At 41.4% G+C, this 24,207-nt stretch overlaps 1 protein-coding gene across 2 annotated transcripts in view; it reads right to left on the bottom strand.

The window, feature by feature from the left end:
- Positions 1-23,538, bottom strand: part of FRY (FRY microtubule binding protein) — a 407,136-nt gene extending 383,598 nt beyond the window's left edge. For both annotated transcript variants that reach the window (XM_070520479.1, XM_070520478.1), the window contains exon 1: positions 23,398-23,538. The gene's annotated coding sequence lies outside the window, so the exon portion shown is untranslated. The remainder of the gene's footprint in view (positions 1-23,397) is intronic.
- Positions 23,539-24,207: the final 669 nt, after the last annotated feature.

The following is a 24,207-nucleotide window of genomic DNA, read 5'->3' as shown; positions in this document are numbered from 1 at the left end:
CTTGAATTCTTTATCATTTTTCTCCTTTTGCATCAAATTGACTTTCTCACTTTTAGTTTCATGGCTTTGCATTTATTCTTCACTTATGAATCAAGCTTCTGCTTTGCTGTGACGTTGACCATTGGGTAGGGGTTACTTTTCACTTGCTTGCCTCAGCACCTTCTGCACATTTTATATAAGACAAACATATTCTCAATCTCAGAAGACAGGGACATAGCTTCTAAGTCATCTCTACAGGAACAGAAATGGTGTGAATATAGGTCTGCTGATGGCTGGGGCATGACCTCAGCTCAGAAGGGCCCGTGTGTGTACAGGACGGGGCCAGATGTGGCGCTATGCGTGCTATTTTCCCACTGTCCCATCCTGGTGTGTAAACCAGCCCCTGGGCGCTGTGTCCCACATGCAGAAGGTCCTTACTTAAAATGTGCTGCTGCTCATTGTGGAAACATGGTAACATGTGGGTCTCTAGTAGCAGCTCCCTACCCTAAGCATAACTGGCCACTCCCTCCTTTGCAACATGTTTGTAATTCTATTACTGTGCTTCTAATACCTGCAACCACATCTGTTTCCACTATCCAACTCTGAGCTCCTTGGAGTCTCTGATTCATATTGGGATCCCCATGGCTGGGGCTTACCCAGTGATTAACAAATAAGACTTCTACTTCCCTGAAAGGACTCCTTTACTCTCAACCCCGGGCTTCAGTGCACAATTTCTATATTGTAATACTGACTTTATTAGTAAATACACAGTGTGACAAATTATTAGGGAAATCAGAACCACCCAGGGCTTACATTTTCATGGGTTAAATGTACTTTAGAAGATTTGTGCCACACACATATCCAGTGTGATCAGAGAATATTTGGGGCATTTCACAAGTGTAGCAATTGGCTAGGGAAGGGGTGGTAAGAAAGTCTGTAAACTAAACAGTTAGTCCTCTTTCTACCTCCCATAGGTGAGCCAATCAACAATAGGCATATGGATCAGCACAGAGAGAACCACACCTGCGTCTGGAGTCCTGCGTGATCGGCTGTACCTGCATCTCAACCACAGTCCTTCAACAGCTCCATTGAGGCTGAACTCTTGGAGAAAAGTGAGACGAGGGAAATGGCAACAAGAAGCTTACATGAGGTGGTCAGGAAGGAAAAGGCCAGGAATTAGGCTGGTGGGCTGAGGGGAAAATCCAAAATAAACGTTAACATCAGACGTTGTTTCAACTGTGATCACAGAGCACTTATTTAAGAAAAGTTAGTTTTCGCCTGCACTGCCTACCCCAGCTCACCCTCCCCCATCACCAAACTGGTACCTAGCTCTTCTCCATCCCTCTTCTCTTTACCTTTCTAAGACTTTGATCAGCCCACTCAGACCCTTTAGATACTGGAGGTTGCTTTTTATCTCCAGGCCAGGATTTGATCTTCTAGGCGCTCAGTGAATGAATGAGGGTTGAGTAAGCACCACAATAACATCAACCACTTAGAGAGCACTTCCTAACTTGCCACATTTACAAGTATTAACTCATTTAATCTTCCTTAACACAGACACTGCTGTCTCCTCTGTTTTACGGATGAGGAAAGTGAAGCATACAGCGGTTAAAGGACCAGCTGTAGGTCACAGAACCCAAGCAGTCACGCTCTGGGTGTGTGTTGCAATATTGCTTTTGTGTTTTGTACAATTTAAGTAAAAGTAATAATTCTTTAAAACAAAATGATTCCCCCCAACTGAAAAAAAAAAACCCAGGAAATAAATGTGCCACTGTGGATGGTGCAGAAACCTACTCAAATATGAAAAGTAACAGGAATTTCTATGACAACATATGAAAAAACAAATATTGGTGACAGCCTAGCCCAACTGTGTTCTTGGAAGAACCTGGAGATTTACTGTATTTGTGCTTTTTTATTAGATTTTATTTTTTCTTTTTAGTGTCAGGACTCTAAATTTTGAAATGCTATTTAAAATATTTAAATTATTTGCATTACATTATCATCATTGATTTGCATATACCTTAATGGTATCTACAAAAATATAGTTATACATAAAGCTTTGAAATATTTCGGGATACCTAAATTAATAGTATAAAATATCAAACAGTTTATACCTAACATACTTTTTGGAGGACCATATGAGCATATTCATTTTGTTGGTCTGAATATAGCAACTTTAAATCAGTTCATCATTTCCCTAGAGAAGTTATTTTTCCTAAGCATAAATAAGTAAACTATCTCTTGTATCATTATATCTAAAACGTAATTGAAAAAATTATATTTCCATATTTCAAAAAAGTATTAAATAAAGTAATGGCTCTTGAGCTTCTCTGACCAAGATGCACCATAAGAAATACATATTACATTGCAATCCAGTACCAACATAGGTATACATATATTTACATGTATATAAAAATTTTTTTTGCAAAATATTTAACCTTACAATACACGACGCACTTTGATATTTCTAGTCTTTTCTATTTAATTTTTTTAAATAGCTGGTTTTGAATCACTAAATTGATTTTGATCCACTGATGGGTTGCTAATGGTTCACAAACTGCAGTTTTGCAAAACTAAAGAAGTGGACTCTGGAGTTCACAACTCTCTCCCTTACATCCCGCTAACAGCAGGCTACTCGGAGAAGCTAACTGGTCATAAGGAGGGAAGGCCCACAAAACACTGTTGCCTCCGGCAGCCAAGAAAGGCACCAAGTCAGTATAGGGTACACTTACTCCATTTTCTTGGGATAGTAGCCTCCTGATTAATTACTTTGCAAATTACTCATTAAAACTTGGCTTTGCGAAGTTAGTCCCTGGTCCAGTTATTGCTGCCAGATTTCCTGTTTATACTGAACTCAGTGTGTTAGGTTATTGTCCCCACTGAAAAGTACTTTAGACAAGGAAAAAAGGTGAATCAAAGCAAAAAACCAGATTCCTAGGATCATTTCATGGTGCACTCTGGTAAAGATTTAGTGAACACTACATGACTGAAAGTGAAATCTGGGAGCCTGCTGCAGACACTAACGGATCAAAATAATTCTATAGCAAATGATCCAAGAGGCTTAATACAGTGTGATTAGTCTGCACTGCTGTCTCCTGGCAGCTGTTGACAGCGCAGCCCACTGGGAACTTGAAATATCTCTTAGAGAGGTTTCAGGATGAACATTTTCTATATTCCTAAACAAAAAGGCAGGGTAAAGCATTCTTGCAAGTACCCCGACACACATTTTCTCCTTGCAAATCATAATTCTGCCCCAAATGGTGCAATTGTTATGGAAAACTGTAAGGAAGTTTCTCAAAAAATTAAAAATAAAACTACCATATGATCCAGCCATCTCATTTCTGGGTTTTTATCCAAAAGAATTGAAATCAGGGTCTTGAAGAGATATTAGCACGCTCATGTTCACTACAGCACTACTCACAATAGCCAAACGTGGAAACACCTAAGTGTCCATCGACAGATGAACGGATAAAGAAAACATGGTATACACAGACAATGGAATACTATTCACCTTTAAAAAAGAAGGACACTCTTCAACACGTGACAATATGGATGAACCTTGAGGACATTATGCTAAGTGAAATAAGCCAATCACAGAAGAACAAATACTGCATGATTTCACTTATATGAGGTATCTAAAAGAGTCAAATTCATAGAACCAAAGAGTAGAATGGTGGTTGCCAGGGGCTGGGGGAGGAGAAAATGGGGAGTTACTAATCACCAGCACAAATTTTCAGTTAAGAAAGATAAATAATTTCTAAAGATCTTCTGCATAACATTATACCTAGAGTCAACAATACTGTATTTTGTGCTTAAAAATTTGTTAAAGGGGTAGATCTCATGTTAAGTGCTCTTACCACAATTAAAAAAATAATAGTCAGCAAAATTTTTTTCTGGGAAGAGTGATATGCAAATGAGCTAGCTTTCCTCTCTCTCCCTTCCCCACACCACCCTAAGAGGATTATAAACCAAACTTTATGCTGATCGTGTAGTGTTTTGTAAAGAGGTCACCCGTTATATACAGGTTATTCAGCTTCACTTCAGATGAAGTACAGTTTCTCAGCTAATGCCAAACAGCCTTTTCCAAACCAGCACAAGGTCAAGTACATTATTTAGGGTGGTTCAGCAATATCTACCCTAGGGTCAAGTGCTGCAGCCATTAAAACCATGAATCAGTACTAAGAGGTATCAAGCTCTGGTCCTGCCCCTCACATCAATACGTATCTAACCCACCAGGAAAACTTGACGTTCCTCATGTCTAAGGAAATCAGCCCTACTTAGGTCCATTTTTTCTTGATTGATTCTCCAAGAACATGAAAACAACTTTGAACCTCACACAATTGAGTACTTAATTTTATATAGTTTAGTTTGTTCATTAATTGTTTCTCATATGTTCATCTCTTCTCTTAAATGGCCTTGAGCTATTCAAAGGCTGGAGTTTTATTTTCTATTTTTCTTGTATCATCTCCTGCCTCTCTTAGGCAATGTCACCCATCTGACACCTATGGTCTGACTGGCTGATTTCTGGGCCTACCTGGTATGTAGTAGTGGAGAGGTGAGTGGAGCCAAGGATGGGAACAGGTTCTGAGAGTGTGGCCCTTGAGGTCCAGGGAGTCTTACACTCTTCTAGAAATACAGTCGCGTGTCACTTAATGACAGGTATGCATTCTGAGAAACGTGTTATTAGGTGATTTTGTTGTTGTGTGATCATGGAATGCACTTACACAAACCTAGAGGGTATAGCCTACTACACACGTAGGCCATTTGGTACTAATCTTATGGACCACTGTCATATGTGTGGTCTGTCATTGACTGAAATGTCATTATGTGGTGCACGACTGTACATATCAGCATAAAAGCTGTCTTAGATCCATTGTAAAGTCTTAGAAAGCAGTTTTGCAGTTGTCTGCAAAACTCTAATACCAAGTTCATGCAACAGGCTTGTGGGAAAGTGCCTAATAAAGATTATTTGAAAGAGATTATAAGGCTGTGGGCCTTTTAAATTATTTCTAGTAAACAGTATGTTATTTTGCACCAGTTAATTTCTAAATACCTTAAGATTTGATGTAGGTCTAAACAGAAAACCAACTTTAGGCTCTCTAAAGCCTTGTGATCCTCATGTTGGGGTTTTGAGACACACTTTCATGCACAGGAAATCACTCTGGGTATTTTTCTTTCAGACATTTAGTGTAGAAGTATTTGCTCATCATATGGGTTCAAAATGCAACACACTTCTGTGGGCTGGAAAGTTACTATATAAATACTACAGGGAATCCTTTCCTGTGCCTTATGTCCCCAAACACGATTCACTAGTATAAAAATAGACTATACCCCAAATGGTAAACTTGGTGGATCTTCTAGTTTTATATTTTCTGATACTCATATTTAAGTAAAATTTCTTCACTGAGTAAGAAGACAACAAACCAAATACGGTACATGTGGAGGTGGAGAAAATGAATCTGACATTTTTCCTAGTGCCTGGATTTGACTACTATATTTCTAATTATAGACCCATGGATAGGGCTGTTTTAGGCTGGAATGCAAAATTAGTGAGAAGAAATCATTTCCCTGGTAAAGCAGAGTCAGATAATTTCCTAAAACATCATTAATCTTTTTTTTTTCCTATCAAGACATAAAACGCAGATACCTCTTTTAGTTTAACGATACAAGTCTCCAGGTAATCAAATTAGAAATGCAGAAACACAGCCTGATGTTGAAAAGCCAGTACGGTCTAGCTGATTACAACAGCTTCCTTAGGTAATTTTTAGAATCATTAGGATGCTACTTAAACACACACACACCCACCCAAAACCATCCTCTGAGATTCATCTCCCCCTCACTGGAGATCTCTTTAAGACACTATAATCAAAAGTCACATGTGATAAAATTATCATCCCCATCAGCAGAGCAGATAAAGTGGCCTTAGGTCCCCTAAGTGCCCTTCCCTGAGCAACAACAATCATACTGGAGGAGTCACGTAACTCACGTTCTTGATCTGACCTATGGATTTTTCACTTCATCTAAATGGCTCACCTCGATTACCCGGGCTCCCACCTGGACCAGCTAAATGGCATCATGATGAGGCTTTCATTTTCAAACCTAGAGTCTCATCGTTTTACATTCAGCCCCCAAAGGGAAGAGAGGCTGCCCTCCCAGGGGAAGCTGTGGCCGGGGTCACAAGGTCAGTCAGCTTCTCACACATGTTAGAGAGATTTTCAACCAGATGTTAAACGAGCCTTTCTGGATATGGGAGTGGTACGCAGAAGGAGGAGCTTTTCCTCCAGTTGTCTGCAACGTTGGAAACTACGTTGATGCCTTAAACTTTTTCTGAATGGCATTTGTTTTAAAAATATTCAGACCCAAGGCACTTGAAAGCATTCATGATAGTTCAGAGACAACTTAAAACCATTAAAGCCAGGGCTTCCACTATTTGTCTTCCATCACCATCCCAGGCTGAGGGACCAAACTGCCTCAGATAACATATAGCTAAATTAGTTCCGAGCTTCTGACTTTGTTTTTATAAGAGCCGACCACGTGCTAGGCACAGCTTTGGGCACTGCACATACTCTCCTGCTTAGCCCTCACAACAAACCTGTGAAGTAGGCATTATAACCTTCATTTTACAGATGAGAAAACTAGGCAGTGACTCTGTGCCAGGTCCTGGTCTAGGTGCTGGGGTTGAGATTAGTTATCAGGCACAGGAGCAGGGGCCTGGAGTTGTCTGACCCAGGTTACACTGACCAAAAGAAAGGTTCTGTTTAGCAATATGACTTCCTACCTCTTCATTGCTGCCCAGCACGCCTCATAAATCCGGGGCCAGACTCTAGAGAAAGGGGGGCAATCAGGGACAAATCTAGATTTGTTTACAGTGCTACATCCATATTGCTCAACTGCCTTCAAAGTCAGCCTCCAAATCAAATGCTTGTGCTGGTGACCACTGTCAGGAAGGTCTGCCTCTCTTCATCCCCCGGACAGAGATTTCACACAGTAAACCCCAGGGCAAGTTCACTGTGAAGTGAGAGAGGTGGGAAGAAGTATTATCTTAGTAAACAGCAGGGAAAGTGAACTTAGAAATTACTGGATGATTATACATCTTCCTGTTGGAATAAAATAGACTGATAGTTTAATAGGAAAACAAAAATTCTGATCCAGAACATTGTGGGGACCTAAATTATCTGATTCACACTTGCAGAGTAATCAGTTTTATTGATCAACTGCCATATCTCCAGGTGACTGGCATTCATGGAAAAAAAAGACTATGAACAACTCTAGTCTGGAACTGAAAAGGAAAAAATATATTAAATGTTGCTCTAGGACAAAAGGAGAAGTTTCTGTAGCAGCTAGACTTTTTCTATATAACTGAAATATGCTTTTTCATCTAATTACTAAATAGCATCTTATAATGCTGACAGCCACTGCCACCATAACCCTATAGATGTTTTAAGCAAGCAAACTGTAGATGCTGAGTTTCTTAGAGGCTAAAATGTATCTACTTGTAATGTTGAAAAAAACACTATGAAATAAATATTGGAAGAAGTGTAATGAAACAGAATTTTACAAATGTCACAGTAATGAACTAAAAGCTATTCTTTAAGCTAAACCTATTTTGAGAATAATTAAAACCAATAAACGTCATTGCCCTGAATTAAATGTTGTCAATCCTATCTCTCCCACTATTTTTAAAAGAATAGCATTTTTAAAGTGCTTTTTACAGCATAAGAAAGGTGTGGAGCCCTCCAGGTAACTGTAGGAAACAGGTATATATAAAATACTCCAACAGGTATGGAAAGACCATGAAAATCTGTGGAGGAAAAAGGTCCATAAAAATCAGAGTGAATAAATAAGAAAGCACAGACATCTGGGGCAATTTAGCTTAATGGACAAACACTCCCACATTCATAGGTTTACAGCCCCCAAAGGCATATCCAAAAGTTCACAGAGATGGCCCAAGCCATCTAGAAAAGGGAAGGGTGACTTCAGCACTCTGTTTCAGAAGACAGAGGAGAGTGTCTTCATTTTAGAAAGATTCTCAACAAAGTGAAATAAGTTATCTGGAAAACTAACATATTTGGGACACGTTCCTCTATGAGGGCAGATAAATGAGGCTGTCTTGTACCTGTGAAGCAATAAGCGCGGACTTGCGCAAGCCCTCCAAACAGTGCACTGAGCTGCTGCTGATGCCAGAGGGCATGCTCCATCTGTAAACAGAGGGATCTATCTGGCACTTAAGCAGTGACGGTTTAGGATCAACGATGGGATAATTAGATTAACATCAGTCAGTCATCACTTTCTTCTGCTTTGGTTGGTTAATTCTCAGTGAAGATCTTCTTTCAGTAAAGCATATCCTTAGTTGATGGATGTTCAAGTAAAACAGAGACCACCTTGCAAAGTTTTGCAAATAAGTAAATCCACCCCCAAAAATCCATAAACTTCTCTTACGTTCATAGATAAAACTCAGAGCAGATCTGATAGTTCAAAAGGTTAGCAGAAGGGAATGCAGCCAATCAGATAGTGTAAAATAAAAGTTACTCAGAATCTCCCTTTTTAAATAAATTGAGCCTTCTCTGCAATACTGATATTAAAATATCAATAGAAAACTTCCAAAAATGAAAACGTCATACATTTTTTTCTTTTTCCTGTAGGTGTTTTTGGTCAATTCATCATAGCGTGTGACAGAACAAAGGACAGTCCTTAAGCTCTCAAAACCTAATTGCCTATGAAACAGGACTTCATTATGACTTGGTTTCATTTTGATTTATATTATTCCAGACCAGTCATTTTTACAAAGGTGATTCTGTTTAACTGGTATATGTCATTCAAGCACCCATTTTTTCCAAGACCAATATCAATACTCTTGAGGAATTTATCTCCTGAGTGGAAAACAAAATGAATATAATCAATTCTCACTACAGTTATGATCCAAAAGATCAGATATTTTTAAACTACTGTGTTAGGAGGGTATATTTTAGAATTTAGACTTCTGAAGGTGTATTTGACCTCTAGCTGTTCAGGGCTATAGCCCACCGGAGCCAAAATAATAAAGGCCTGTTCACAGAAGGCGGATGGCAGCTCAGTCTGCCCCTTCTGCTAGGCAGTCCAGCATCTTCCTGCAGCCTTCAGACGATGCTGGGAGTGGACAGCATCACCCTCCACACGTGCAGCCTCACCAGGGCAGCCTCCCTCCAATTTTGTGATTTCTTGGATTTAGTGGGTGCTCATGAAGGTAATGGTTTGGGTTTAAAAGCCCCCGGTCCCCCAACCAACCCCAGTAGCTGAATTTGGAGGTTTAGAACACCTCAAACTTCTTCTCTTTCAGGACAAGCTGAATAAAACTTACAGTCAGCAAAGGAGAGGCTATTTTAAACCGGGGAGAAAAACTACAACTGTGATTCTTAAACACTTTTTAGCCATGCATTCCTTTAAGAACTTGATCAAAGTTACAGACTCTCTTCCAAAGTAAAAAACAGAAAGAAAAGAAAAAGAAAGAAAGAAGGAATAGAATACACACTCATGGCTTGTGTTTCACACAAATTTCAAGGGAGAAATCACTGACGTCCTGAATCTCATCCAGGATCCAAATGAAATCAATAGTGCTGTAGCCATTTTCCCCAGATCCCTTGTTAGCTTTGAATTGTGTTTCTCGTTTTCTAATCTGGGGTCCAGCTGGCGTTGGCCCCTCACTGGGTCAGTGGGCCCGAGGCACTGTGCCGGGTGGGAGATGAGAGGAGATGAGACGAGGACGGTGCAGACGCTGGCCTCCTCCTCGCTCTGTCTCCTCATCAGCAGTCCTCCCACTCAGGCCTGGCTAAAAGCTCAGGAGGCTGTGCCAGCTTCGACTGTCTTCTACTAAATGGGGGTAATTCACACATAATTTCTTTTCAACACTTCCACTATTCCTCTCCAGTGCTAAGGACAAGATCCAACAAAAAATCAATTTCTACAGTTTCAGTACAAATACAATTAAAAGTACATACTATAATGTGTTTGTGTACAATTGATATTTCTGATAAATACCTCAACTGTTTAACAAACGCTGAGAAGAAACTGAAAACATCCTAAAGGTACTCATCTAATTTGCACTACCCGGTAAGTGCGGGAAAACTCAGTGTCCAAGAAGGCTGTTAATGTTATTGCTAGCTTATTCAAATAGGCTGGAGTGGTCCCAAAGGGCCGGAATCACTCTACCGCTGAGGAATAAGCCACTTATAAAGCAAAGATGGCGAGAACAAGCTCAGAAGTAAGTGCTCTGCGGTGCCTAAATCAAAACGGTCTTCTCAGCATCTATGACGTAACCAGAGGGCAGTAACTCCTTCCTACAGTTGTAACCCAACTAGCTGCAGAGTGCCATGAAAGCCGAAGCCCCAGATGATTTCCTTGAAGAAAAAAAATCTTTTACATAGGTAATGCTGTTTCAGGAAACTTTAACAGCTGTGATGGTTGCAGAAAACACCATGGTCTTAAAGTTTGTTCTTACAGATACATCATAGGTCCTAGCTGAGAGGGAAAAATGCCAGGGAAATAGAAAAAGGCATTGTACAAAAGGAAAGAAAGGGGAGAAGAGAAATGGAAATACTGAAAGAGGACTTTAAGTTGGGGGAGAGAGGGCTAAAGAGGTGAAGCAGCTGCCTGTGCTGGCCAGGGAGGAAAGGATGTTGACATGCAAGTGGCGACCTGGTGACTGGTGATTTCAAGGCTCAGTGCTCCTTGCTGGAGAAGGTAAAAGAAAATCTGAGGCTAGAGAATGGTGACTGATTCATTTTTTAAAATGTGTGAGTGTATGTATTATATATGTACACACAAAAAATATACATATCTGCATGTGTGTATATGTTTTGTTTTTGCAGAATGCTGGAGGTAAACTGCAGACTGAGGAAAGAGGAGATCAAAGTAGTGTAAAGAGCTTAGATGGGCTTTTGGAGAACCTAGGCAGCATTTTTGGAAAACCTGGTAGATATTTTCTTGGGTAAAATATCTGGATAAAGAACCAAGAAGCAATAGTCATTGTCTGATTCTACTGGTATAAAACACCTTGCTTAGTACTTTTCACAGTGAAGCCAGTGGAGGTTTCAGAGACTGAGATACTCAAACTGCAGGATCATAAAGACAGGCTGGTTCTGCTTGTCTCTCTGGCAACCAAATTTTGGCTCTCTCATTGCTCATTAGGCTCTGAATCAGGGGCTAATCCGGGGAAATAAAAGGAGGAGAACTCAAATCAGTCCATTTGTGAGCAGCTCTCGTTGAAAGATGGATGGGGAGGAGTTTTAAACTATCATGAAGTTTGGTGATTATCTGTGGGTTTCAATTATCTTTGGCATCTTGGCTCTAGGGGAAGCAATAATTGAGAGCCAGCTGTAGAAATGGAAATTATAAGATGGGGAGGGTATCAGCATTCTGAATGGCAGCTTTTTTGTGTGTGTGTGTGAGGAAGATTGTCCCTGAGCTAACATCTGTTGCCAATCTTCCCCTTTTTTGCTTGAGGAAGATTGTCCCTGAGCTAACATCTGTGCCAATCTTACTCTATTTTGTATGTGGGACTCCGCCACAGTATGGCTTGATGAGCAGTGTGTAGGTCCACACCTGGGATTTGAACTTGTGAACCCCACACTGATAAAGTGGAGCACATGAACTTAACCACTATGCCACCGGGCTGGTCTCTCTGAAAGGCAGCTTTTGACTGGCAGATGGCCTTGGTTTTAAGAGGCCAGTTGGCAGGTTTGTGTGTCTCCTGACATTCATCTCTCAGAAGATGCAAGGCAGAAAAAGCTCCCCTTTGCTTCTATGTTGGAACCACCAGGGTGACTCTGACATCCTCAGGAGATCATGAAAATAGTGGGAGGCTCATGGTGACAGGAATACTGGGCCAAGGTAGGAGTCTGGATGTGGAGCTCTCACTTTGCAAGTGAAACCAAACTTGGGCTACTTCAAAACTCCACGAGGCAGGTAGTGCGTCTTCTGTAGAGATGGTCAGATGGACAAAGTCCTCAGCCTTGGGGCTAAGTGGACGCTTTTCTAGTTTCTCGAAACACAAGGACCAAGGTCTGATAACCTTCAGTTTGTCTAAAAATCTACGATTTACTATCACGGAGAGATATTTGGGATAAATTGTGCTATATGCAAAAGGCAGCTTATAAAACAGTATGTTAAATGATTCCATTTTTGTAAACAATATATCTATATGTGAAAAAAAGAAATCTAGGAGGAAACATGCAAAAATACAAACAGTGATTATATTTAGGAAGTAGGATTATAGATGTTTTTATCTTCTATTTGCTTAACTACATTTTTAAATTTTTCAACATTGAACACACACCACTTCCATAATAAAAATATATTTTAAGAATGTATTAACATTAAAAATGTATTTAATGTATTTTAAATACATTAAAATATATTTTCAAATATATTAATCAGGCATCACATACTCATGGTGTTGGACCTGTGAGAACAAGAGAGTAATTTTGTAATTGATTTCTAAAAACTCCTAAGTGGATGCTCCAGGATCTCGGCAGGGAAAGGTCAGGAGAAACACAATGTAGGTTTCACTGGCTACAGTATATTTATACGCATGCTTAAGGTCTAACTACTTAAGACCTTATGGAACCGTAATTAAACGCACTCTTTCTCTATAGTTTCCGCAGTAAACTAGAGGTTGCTTATGTTTGTCTTCTGACTTGAGAAGATAACATATCCAGGACTCAGGGGATAGCAAGTGAAGATGCTAACTCTCCAGTTCTTGGTACAGAGTGTCAAGTGGAAACCTTCCTCCTGTTCTACTTTTGGTGGATTTAATTCCACTGTTTTGATGAGTCGGTGCACACTTCTGCAAAGAAAAAGGCCGCTCTGCCCCACTCCCTTTCAAAGTGCTTCCATTTCCACTTCTGCTGTTCCACACTCATCTAGTCACTCCATGTAAGGAAGAAAAGATGGGTCCTGGTGAAGAAGACAGGGTTCTAGACTGGACTTACCGAGGCCAGTAAGGGAGCTCCTGTAGATGTGGAATGGTGAATGGCTAGGAGAGAGTGAGTGCTATAGCGATGGGCAAGACTGGGCTAAATCTGAGAGACAAAAAATACCTGGGACTTGCACTAGTCTGTTACATTACAGTCATTTCCAAAAGCAGCAGAAGTGGCAATAACAACAGGCACATACTCTCTACCAGGTCATTAGCGTGCTAGATACTTTATACATATTCTCTCGCAAACTCACAACAAACTTGCCCAGTAGAAATGAATGGCCCACTCTACAGACAAGGAAACTAAGGCTGACGGATGTAAAGCACACCCTGTGGGAGTATAACGTAGGTGCATAATGCATAATTCTGGGGTCAGACACTCTGGGTTCTTCTCCTAGCTTCTTCACTTCAGGGTGACATTGGGCAAAATATCTAACCTCTTTGTTTTTCGGTTTCCTAATCTGTAAAATAGAGATAATAACAGAGTCTATTGCACAGGAGGCTGTTGTGGGCATTAACTGAGATAAGGAGAGAATGCAATGAAGCCTGTAGCTTGGTACCAGCCACACAGTTAGCCTTCAACAGGCACTGACTCACTTCTCATTCCGTAGATAAGGGGGTGGCAAGCCCAGGTCAGTCTGAGTCAAAGCTCTTTCCATTCCAGAAACATACCCAACATAAAGGAGCCACTGTTCAAGGGACACCCCAACCTCTACTTTGATCGCTTGGATGGTCAGGCAAGTCCTTCTCCATTCGCATGCAGTACTCACAGAGATAGAGTTTCTACTTCCAGTTCCCACAGAAATAAGAAAAACAATGCTGAAGGGAACATTTTATGAGGATTGAGACCAAATTTCAAAACCTTAAGTACTGTTTTAAGTGTGTTTTTAAGAGATAGAACTAAGGCAGAGACACTGTCTAACGTGCTACTAGTGTCTGTAAGTGTCCAAACTAAAGTCTTGTTGAACTTGTTTCTACTGTCTGGAAAACTGTGTAAGTAAAAGAAGAAAATCCTGATGTGTAGTTCTGTCTCAAGTGGTTTCTGAATAAAGTCCCTCTGATTTACCTCCTTTAGTGGTGGTTCAAGGATTGTTATTGTTATTTTTGTTTTACTAGAACAACAAACGAAAAAGTCGTCAGTGGACACAGAATTACAACTTTCCAAATCACTTTTCATTTTTGTCAAAGAGAAAATTATATCTTTAAGTGGCGGTAATTAATGTGTACGTTTTATGCTCTAAACCTATCATGTGATGATCTAACATTTGTATTTCAATGTCCAAAATGTCTGCTAATCTCCCTCAAACCCATGGACTAGAATCTGAGTACTCATGCCACATAGTCCATATTCACATCAACCCCTTAAATATTTTAGATAACTCTTCATTAGTCATGTTCTTTCTCATTCTGTCATTTTGCCTTTTAGAATTGTTTTATTATGTTTCATGATTTAAATGATTTTCAGTTTTCTATATTGCAACGCATGTCTTTTGTAAGATGACATGAATATTCAAAAGAATCTTCATTGCCTTCAGACTTAAGATAAATACATTACTTTGCTTTTTTTCCCTGCCTCCTTTCCTCCCCTCCATCCTTTTCCTTTTTTATTAACACTTTGTTTTTTTAGAGCAGTTTTAGGTCAGCAAAATTGAGGGGAAGGTACAGAGATTTTCCATATACCCCCTACTCCCACACATGCATAGCATTCCCCACTATCAACATCCCTCACCAGAGTGGTACATTTGTTACAACTGATGAACCTACACTGACACGTCATAATCACGCAAAGTCCAGAGTTTACATTAGGGCTCACTCTTGGTGTTCTACATTCTGCAGGTTTGGACAAATGTATAATGACATATATCCATCATTATGGTACTTCTTTTTTCTCCTCCAATATTTATCACTATGGCTTATCTGAAATTTATTGCACTATTTGGTTATGACCAAAATACATTATTCTTTTTCTTACTGTTTTCAAACTGTTATTATATTGTTCTAGCAAGCTTTGTTAGGTAACTGATCTTTTCTTCAAAGCTGTATTGCTTATTTGTATGTCTTAATTTAAGTTCACTAAATAATCTAAATCCAAATCGGAAATTTCTATGTTATTATTTTTAATCTGTCTAGTTTTCAGTCCAATATCATAGAATTTTAATAATGGTTATTTGTAATGGACTTTTTAATTTGTTAAGGCAAATTTATCACCATGACTTCTATTTGTTAAAATTTCAGTTTTGATGTTCTTGCTTCTTCATTCTGGATGATTTAACTATCAAATTATAAAGTATTTTGTAAGAACGTCTACTTATAATTAATAAGGATCTTTGAGCCAAAGGAGGGTGGAAATTCTGGTGTCAACCAGACAAACAATATTTTCTAATTCAACAAATAGTTATTAAGCTCTTACCATTTGCAGACACTTCTCTAGGCTCTAGGGCTGAAAAGACAAGCAAGGGTATGCCTCTTTCCACTCCACTTCTGAAAGAATGCAATTCAAATTCATGAAGATTAAAGCTAAAACGAATGCAAATACCTAGAACTGCTCCAGGAAAGCTGCCCCCTCTCCCCTCACCCTCCCATCATGGGGTCTCACAGAATCAACACAAAGAAAGGACTCCCGCAAGCAAAAGACTAATGAGTATCACGGATGTTGAGAAAGACCTGGAAGCAAAATGCAGCACTCATATAGATGTAATTGTTCTTTACATTTTTTGGACAATTCAAAAGTTTCTGCATATTATCTCATTTGACTGACTACTCCATTTTTACATAGGCCTAATTCGTGTACAGAGTCAGAGGTTAAAAGTCCACAAAAGCCTGGACTATAAAATGTATATTATGTTGGGCTGGCCCCGTGGCTGAGTGGTTAAGTTCGCGCGCTCCGCTGCAGGCGGCCCAGTGTTTCGTTGGTTCGAATCCTGGGCGCGGACATGGCACTGCTCATCAGACCACGCTGAGGCGGCGTCCCACATGCCACAACTAGAAGAACCCACAACGAAGAATACACAACTATGTACCAGGGGGCTTTGGGGAGAAAAAGGAAAAAATAAAATCTTTAAAAAAAAAAATGTATATTATGTTAAGAGACATGCTTCACTGGTGGGGATAAACCCAAGTGATAAACCTAGATTTGATGTCCTGATCCACATCAAATCTAGGTCAGCAACATAAGCCAGGGAGAAATGCTTTCACTGGCCAGTTTACGTGAATATTGCTACTTTAATTAAAGAGTTATGACGTCAGTTTGGAAGCACAATAGGAGAGCAGCTGTGCTCCAGTGAAAACACTCCTACAGTTTCCATCAGCACAGATAAACTCCTACACGATGCAAAGGAGATGTGTGTGAAGTCACAAAGTGGAAGGAATTTGAAAGCAGAGGGCAATCTCAGAGTCTTCACTGTGAAGGAATTACCTTAGGAGATTATTAGATCGACCTCCTGCTCACATTTTCATTATTATTTCTTAACGTGCATGGTCAAGATTCCAAGGGAACGTTGTAGGACTTTAAAGACATTTTAATCATTAACCAGTCACATAAAGTCACGAGGCTCACTATAGCAACAACTCATTTAATTTATTAGCTGTGAGTCCTAACGCTCCCACCATCATGCAATCCTGCGATTCATCATTAAAAGTAACTCTTGAGTCTGACCCCATGTCCATCCCACTCATCACCACCCTCCGTCAGCATCCTCAAAGTAGACACGCGTTAGCACAGGTACATTTTAAACATTCTATGCCTAGACTTGTCACCACCACATGTCCTGTTGATTAGCTTCATACAGCTCTCTCCAGTACCACTCCTTTCTGTGTATCTATATCATCTGATCATCTCATCAATACTCATACGCAGCCAAGCAGAAAAGTACGTTTCACGCGATTTTGAGTAACTCACATTTAGAAGTCTACTCCTGAACACATTTGCAACACACCATTCACTTTGAAACTCTAATTTCACTCTGAGAAACCACCTTTTTAAAAGTTGCCTTTAACTTTCATGTTCCCTGACTTTTATTGATATTCCAAATCCACTGTGAATAATAATTACCCCAAACATATAATTACCTTATAGATTTTAAGATCTCACAGCAGAAGATGTATTTGCTTAAGGGCTCACTTATGTTTTTAAAGATTTAAGTGTTTAGCTCCTCTTCTGCCTGGGTGGTTCATCTTTCATCTGGGGATACTTTATGGAGTGCGCACTTTCTCATTTTTTCTTTTCCTCAAGACAAACACTGCACACCCGACCACAGTATCCAGCAAAGATCGACTGTGAGCACGGCTGGACCATCTGGCACCACGACTCAGATTTAATTAACGTTTACCGGATGAGGACCATGTGTCAGAGCTTGAACTAGGCATTTATGCATATTTGGCTGAATATTCCATCTATACGTGGTCGTAATTCATTAGTTGACTATTTAAAAAATCCCCATGTATTAATCATGGCTTTCATTTTCTGTACTCTGATGTTTTGACATCTTAGGGCCTTGATGACCCCGGAGGGACTATCCCTCCTAGATTGGCCAGCTCCGACCTGGCATAAACGGATAAACGAGCTGCCTTCCAGGGTGCCTTTCATATGCAAACCAACTCTTCCCGAGCCCATACTCCTAACCACCTCCACTACTGGCTCTCACACTCAGGGTCCCTATCCACCTGCTCTAATCAGCTCAGCGCCAGGTCCCAGACAACTAGGGACAGCCCTATGCCCTAGAGCCCTCTGAAATGCTTCAAAGTAGCCAATCCTAACCCTGCTTACCCTGCCTTTCCTGTTCTGGTTTCCAGTGGAAACCACAATAAAGGCTCTTGTCCACATTCTCCCCTTACTCCCTCTGCCTCCTGACTGACCCCGCTGCTTCCCCTGTGGCCCTGTGTCACATCTGTGCCTCCTGCTTCTAGGGAGCCATGGGTATAATGAACTTCTTCCTTTATGACAGTCATTTCCATGTCTGCATGTCTTGCCATACCTGATTACAACAAAGCCTGGGTACCATTAAAACACCCCACATAATCATAGAATTGGCAGCTGGGATTATTCTGCTTTTCTTTTATTCTATCTTCCATGTTCAGAAAAAACAAGTTTTAAACTTTTTTTTTTTGTCATCTGCCATTTGTCTGGCCCACGTTAACAATACTTAATAAAGGTAAGTACATGTAAGTTATTTTAGTGTACAGGCATGTGTCGCATAATGACGTTTCGGTCAACAATAGACTGCATATAGGTCGGTGGTCCCACGAGATTTGTACCATACAGCCTAGGTGTGCAGTATGCTATGCCATCTAGGTTTATATAAGCACACTCTATGATGTTCACACAATGATGAAATCGCCTAACAACACATTTCTCGGAATGTATCCTCATCATTAAGTGATACATGACTGTATAACGAAAAAGACATAATTAATAATTATCTTCTTCTATGTGAAAGAGCCAGCTCTGGTCTCTCTGCCAGGACCCTTCGCAGTATCCACTAACATGTCACATTACTTCAACTGTACAGGGGGAGAGGCAGTAACGACCCTCTGCGCACACCATTTATCCTCCCCTGAGCAAGCAGACTGAATGAATCTTAGAAACCCACAAGTGACCTTTGTTTGTTATATATGTGTTTTAGAGGTCCCACATGTCAATGGACTGGAATCTGGGTGTGTTTTTGCAGGTCCAGTTATTACATTCATAGATGATGGCATTATTTGGGCAATGCTAACTCACTTTGATCCTTAGGACTACTTCAGAGTTAGCTGCTATGCTAAACCTCCCAGCCATTCTTTCTGCTGGCATATTCATCTGACTTCCTGTTGTTGGTCTAGAAGTGCACTCTGCTTAACTAGGGAGCGATAAGGAAACAGAGGCACTGACAGATGGAGGTCTGTATTGCCCGTCAAGATTTTCCTTTTTGTCTTTTGATTTGTCAAATGTCAAAATGAAAAGATGGCCTTTTGGGGGGTTAAAAAGTGGACTGTAAGGCAAGGCCTTTAAGTAGATGTTTATCTTCCTGGAGATGTACATTCAGACAAGGTCACCAGCACTGAGTTCCTGTTTCAGAGGTGCCTACTGAAGGAAAGGCTATTTTTCTGCTAATTCTGGTACATGCCAAATACACAACAGAACAAGTACATGAAATTGAACTGTGCATAAATTCAAGCAATTAATGGCTTTGGGTAATACAAGATGAAACTTGTTATAGAACCAAGATGTAAGTTATTATAAATTCCTTCAGTGGTCAAAGATCAATAAAAGCTACAACAGAATTTCTATATACCTTGAACTAGTTTTGTAATGGCATGACATATTTTGAATTGGGCTCTGCAAATAAAATCAAGGACTTAATGCCAGCCTGTACCCCTTTTCTCTGCTTTGCATTTCTGTCAATGTCATAATTTTGAGAATACGTTTTCTAACCAGCCGAAGAGTAGCAAACCACTTGATACACCTCCATGGCATTGTCAATACTCATTCACTCATTCTTCAGATAATTATTGAGCAGATTAACTATGTGTCCTGGACTATCCTAAGTGGTTGGCACACAGTAGAGAACAAGACAGAAAAAGTCCTTGCCTTCCTGGAGCTTGGAGTCAAACAAAGTGAATGATTATATGAATCAACGAATGGATGAATACATGTAAGAAGATGGGCAGGTTAGAGTTCATGAACTAAGTGGGTACAGCTTAGCATATTTCATTGCTAAAGTTCTTTCTTTTTCACATGTTAACCTCCTTGAAATCAGGATGTGTGTTAAAATTGATGGTATCCTAAAATTGCTGACAACTTGACAGTAGTCATGGCAAAATTTTCATTTCCCTGCATGTGCATAAACTTGGTCACAGCTATTCACTTTGTTATTACTTCTACTAAGTTATGGGTATTGTTGGCACTGCACGTGTTCTGTTTAATTGCTATTTAAATGAGTTTCAAAAAGATTACACTATGATTTGGCACTGAAAGATGTTACTGTGTATTCACTGACACAGAGCAGTGGGGCATAAATGTTATATTACTAAAGGAAACATTTGTCTTTGTTTGGCATTTCCATATGACCTTGCAAGGCAAAACCCACATGCTTTACCAGACTGAAGACAGACACAGAAGATGAATCTGTTACAATTTGTTACTGAGATATATGCAAACCGACTGCCTATCACACTCTAAGCAATGCTACTGAAGGCAATGGCAGGAAAAAGTACCAAAACTCATGGAAGAGATGAAAGAAACTTGAAAGCAATGAGAGACAAGTGTGACCAATTCATGCAGTGTCATGGAAGACCATTGTTAAAGTAGCATGTTATAATATAATTGGCAATAGTTTCTCTTTCTTCTGGAATAACATAAAAGTGATTCTATGTTTTACAACTGATGGCGTTTTAGATTTGATGAAATGTGGAAATAAAGATGGACTGCTACTTAATGAGAAGTTTTATAAACGGCATAGAATGCAGAGTCGAAGTTTGTTGATACTGCCCAGTTTTAAGTTAATGAGGTATATGCATGAACCCAACTTTAGGCAACTGTGCGATGTCAATAATTTTGTATAGTTTTGTAGATCACTAGTCATTTTAAAGAAGTCTACTTCACTCTTTATCCCCAGCAATGATTTTGGCACATTTTCCATTCTGGTGCAAGAGTGTGACAATGAGCAAACCTCATGTTCTACTTTCCCAATTTAATTAGTGCTGCTCCAGTTTCTGGCAGTTTTGAGATATTAGAGGGGAGGTGCTGGGGCTATATTCTAAACTCAAACCTTACCAGTGCTACAGGGTAGAGAGTGAAATAATTAGACAGGAGAGTCCATTTGAAATCCCAAACCATGTACACAGGACTTTGAGATTCTTAGCACTAGAGTGAAATGAGTAAAATGCCAACTACAGGGCTATGTTTCCAGGCAGCATACGGTCACAGCTCAAAAATGCATTCATTTCTTTTCAGGCTTAGTACTGCACATCATTTTGGAACCAGAGTGAGTTGAAAACTATACCAAGGGAGAGAATACACACACACACACCTCTAGGGAAGAGAATGATAAAATCATGGCTGTTGATCATAATAATAGACATAATTTCTTAGGCGCAGCTTCAAAACTTACTGTGTCACAGCTGTGACATCAGTTTTTGATACCATTCAGCCAAGTGACAATTGCCTAAGTGTAAACACAAGGAATCAAATCAGAAATAGGTGTGTGGCCACATCTATCGCCAAGACAGTAGGTAAAAGGGTTTCTATACGGTGAACACATGTCTTCAATAGAGTTGACATCAGGCTACACTCTATACATGGCATTAAACAACATGAAGAAGGCCTGTTTCCTGTTCCTCGGGCACTAAGTCAGTTTCCTTTCTGGTCAGCAGTGTAGAATCCAGGGATCCCCTGGACTACTACTACCTTCTGCAGAGGCTTCATTTCAGTCTTTCCTTTTAAGTAGGCTGGCCTGTGTCAGGCATCCTCTGACAGTTGGTACAGGAAGACGAGTGTGCCAGAGTGAAGACTGCAGGGGATGTGTTGCTGCCAACTGGTGGGGTGTACTTGTGTGTGCAGACGTAAAATAGACTTGATGACTGAGAGGGCAGAGACTGCTCCTTAAGTGCCAGTGAGGGAAACACTAGGTTACCTGTCTTCGGGAACCAACCTATCTGAAAGGGCAAGGAGTTTATATGTTTGGAGATTTCCATCTGATTTACATGCTGGGGACTGGGGGTTGGGAAGAGTCTGGGGATCCCCTTATATTGCCCTTTGGTGAAGAGAATACCTGCTAGGCACTGGCATTCAGGGGGAGAAGATATTCTATAAACGAATCTGATCTAGGAAGCCAGTAGACACATCATATGTTGTCATATTTGGATTTCCTACTGTGTTATAACACAGGCAACTGTCTCTCAAGAGGGACTGGGAGACAGCATAGGGTAGTGGCAAAGAGCCTGGACAGGGAGTCAAACAGACCCAGGTTCAGATCTCGCTTCTTTCACTTACTTGACACATAAGCTTGGGAAAATTACGTAAGCTCTTTAAACTCTAAAATACGGGAAGTAATAATACCTCATCAGAGTGATTGTGAGAATTAAAGTAATAACCTATGTAAAACACTTAGTAACATATCTGGTACATAGTATGTACTCAATATATGTGTCCATATACTGTGTCACCACTGACTAAAGAAGCTTCCTTCTCTTTATGACGCAAATGTTCTTACAGATGTGACGTTCCCTGGTGTGGGTGTCAATCATATGGACAAGAACAGGATGTTGATGTCTTTGGCCAAGGGTGTCTCCAGGACACAAAAGTTGGTGTTATGAAGTTGTCTTAGGGTATGAATAGGTCTTCATAAGAAATGAATAAAGTAACTGTGAGATCCACATGTGTGATCAGAAAGGTATCATAATGATCAGAATTGAACAGAATTCAACATGTATTTGTTGGGATCTACTAATTTCAAGTGCATGTGATATTCATGTTACTACTTCTACTCTAAGCTACTTTACGATAGACGTGTTCCTACACCCTTGTGTAAAACTCAATTCTGACTCATTATTTCTCTGCATGAGAGGAAGTTTTGTAAAGCAAATAATTCCTACCTAATCCATCTTGTTTTGAAGGCTGAAACTTTCTCTCATCTTCAGGCGGGTACAGGTATTCTTTGCTCCCACCTCTCACCCTAAGAGCTGGGCCATAACTTCTACTCCCTTCAGTGTGCTCCACATCACCGTCCCAGCACTCAGGGAAAGCCGATTGGAAGCATGTGGCAGTAAGAAAATATTCAAGATTTGACAGACGTAATCACTGGCACCTTGGACACACTGGTGATTAGGGATCTTTAATTAGCAGATAAGGTAGGCTTAAATATATGAAGCTGTCAGAGCATAGATCTCGGCAGCGCCCATTCTAGGGGGAGAGAACCTGGGGGCGTTGATTACCTGCTGCACTGTTTTCAAGCAAAAACCACAATGTGGGGGCTCTGGATGCCCTGCCTCCGGAAAGCTCCCTCCTCAACGGGGATTCCCACAGAGGAATTTCCTCAGGGAAGGGCCTGTGTCAGGAATGCTGCTCGGGTCAGAAAGTGGCACGGGTTCCTGCATGCCCATATTCAGAAGAACACGGGCGTCCCCGGCAGGGTGATCCGCCTCTCTTTAAAGGTGCGGGCCTCAGGGCCCCCGGAGTCTGGCTGCTCAAGTCTCAGCATCAAACTTTCTCCTGGAACAGAACCTCTTTCAAACCACATGGAAGCAGGAGGAGGATGGAGGATGGGGATGCTGCCAGCTGCTGCCCGGAGACAGCCCTCCTCCCCCCACCCCGCTTCCCTCAGCCCCCACCCTCTTCCTCACGGGCAAAGCAGCCCAGACAGCGCAGCCCCGCCCAGGCCCACCCACCCCGCTCACCAACCCACCACCCAGTCGATGGAACAGGAGCTTCACAAAGCCACTTTCCGGGCGCTGCGGTGCCCTGGGGCGAGGGGGCGAGAGGCGCTGGGTACCTTTAGGAAGAGGCCAGGACACCGGCGCCCGAGGAGACCTGCAGCATCGCCTGGACGCCGCCGCCGCCACCACCGCCGCCGCGGGAGGCTACTTGGCTGCGTGGAGAGCCGGGCTGGCGGGGACCGGGCGCCCTCGCCACCGCCTGCGCCGCTCGCGCTCCCTGCGCTGCTCTCCTGCGCCCGGGCTCGGCTGCCCGGCGACCGCCACTGTCAAGCGGAGCCCCGCCCCCAGCGCGCCGGCCAGCAGCGGACCCCCGGGACGCGCCGCCTCCGGGATTGGCTGCCGGCGCCGCTGGCTCCGCCCCCGCCCTCCGCCCCTCCCTCGCCGGTGGCGCGCGCCCGGCCGGCCCTCTCCAGGGGCGCCGCGGGAGGGTGCGGTCCCGGGCTGGGCGAGGCTTCCTGCGGGCACGGCGCGCGGAGCTCGGCCGCTGGCCTCTGCAGTTTCTCTCTCCTTTGCTAATCTAGAAATAAATAGACAACCAAAAGGAAAAGAAAAAGAGGAAGCATCTTCTCTAGGGCCCTTCGCGGGAAGGGCAGCGGCTGGCAGCAGTTCTGGTGTGAGATCTTTAAAGACATTTCTTAAGGAAATCCAGGAAAGGCTACCTGGGGTAGAGTATTGGAATTAAAGCTGGAAGGCGTTTGTTTTGTTTTGTTCGTGTTTGCTAGTTTGTTTTTTAACCAGAAGGTGCCCTCACGCACCGTCTAAACTTCTTCATTTTATGAAGAAATTAAATCCAGTTCAACAGCTCATCCAAGGTCACGGAGCAAGGAGAGTGATTCTGTACTTCTGCACTAAATCAAAGCGGCCTC

This window comes from Equus asinus, chromosome 11 (assembly GCF_041296235.1).
Source record: "Equus asinus isolate D_3611 breed Donkey chromosome 11, EquAss-T2T_v2, whole genome shotgun sequence".
Classification (NCBI taxonomy): domain Eukaryota; kingdom Metazoa; phylum Chordata; class Mammalia; order Perissodactyla; family Equidae; genus Equus; species Equus asinus.
This window is presented reverse-complemented; position numbering and strand designations above follow the sequence as displayed.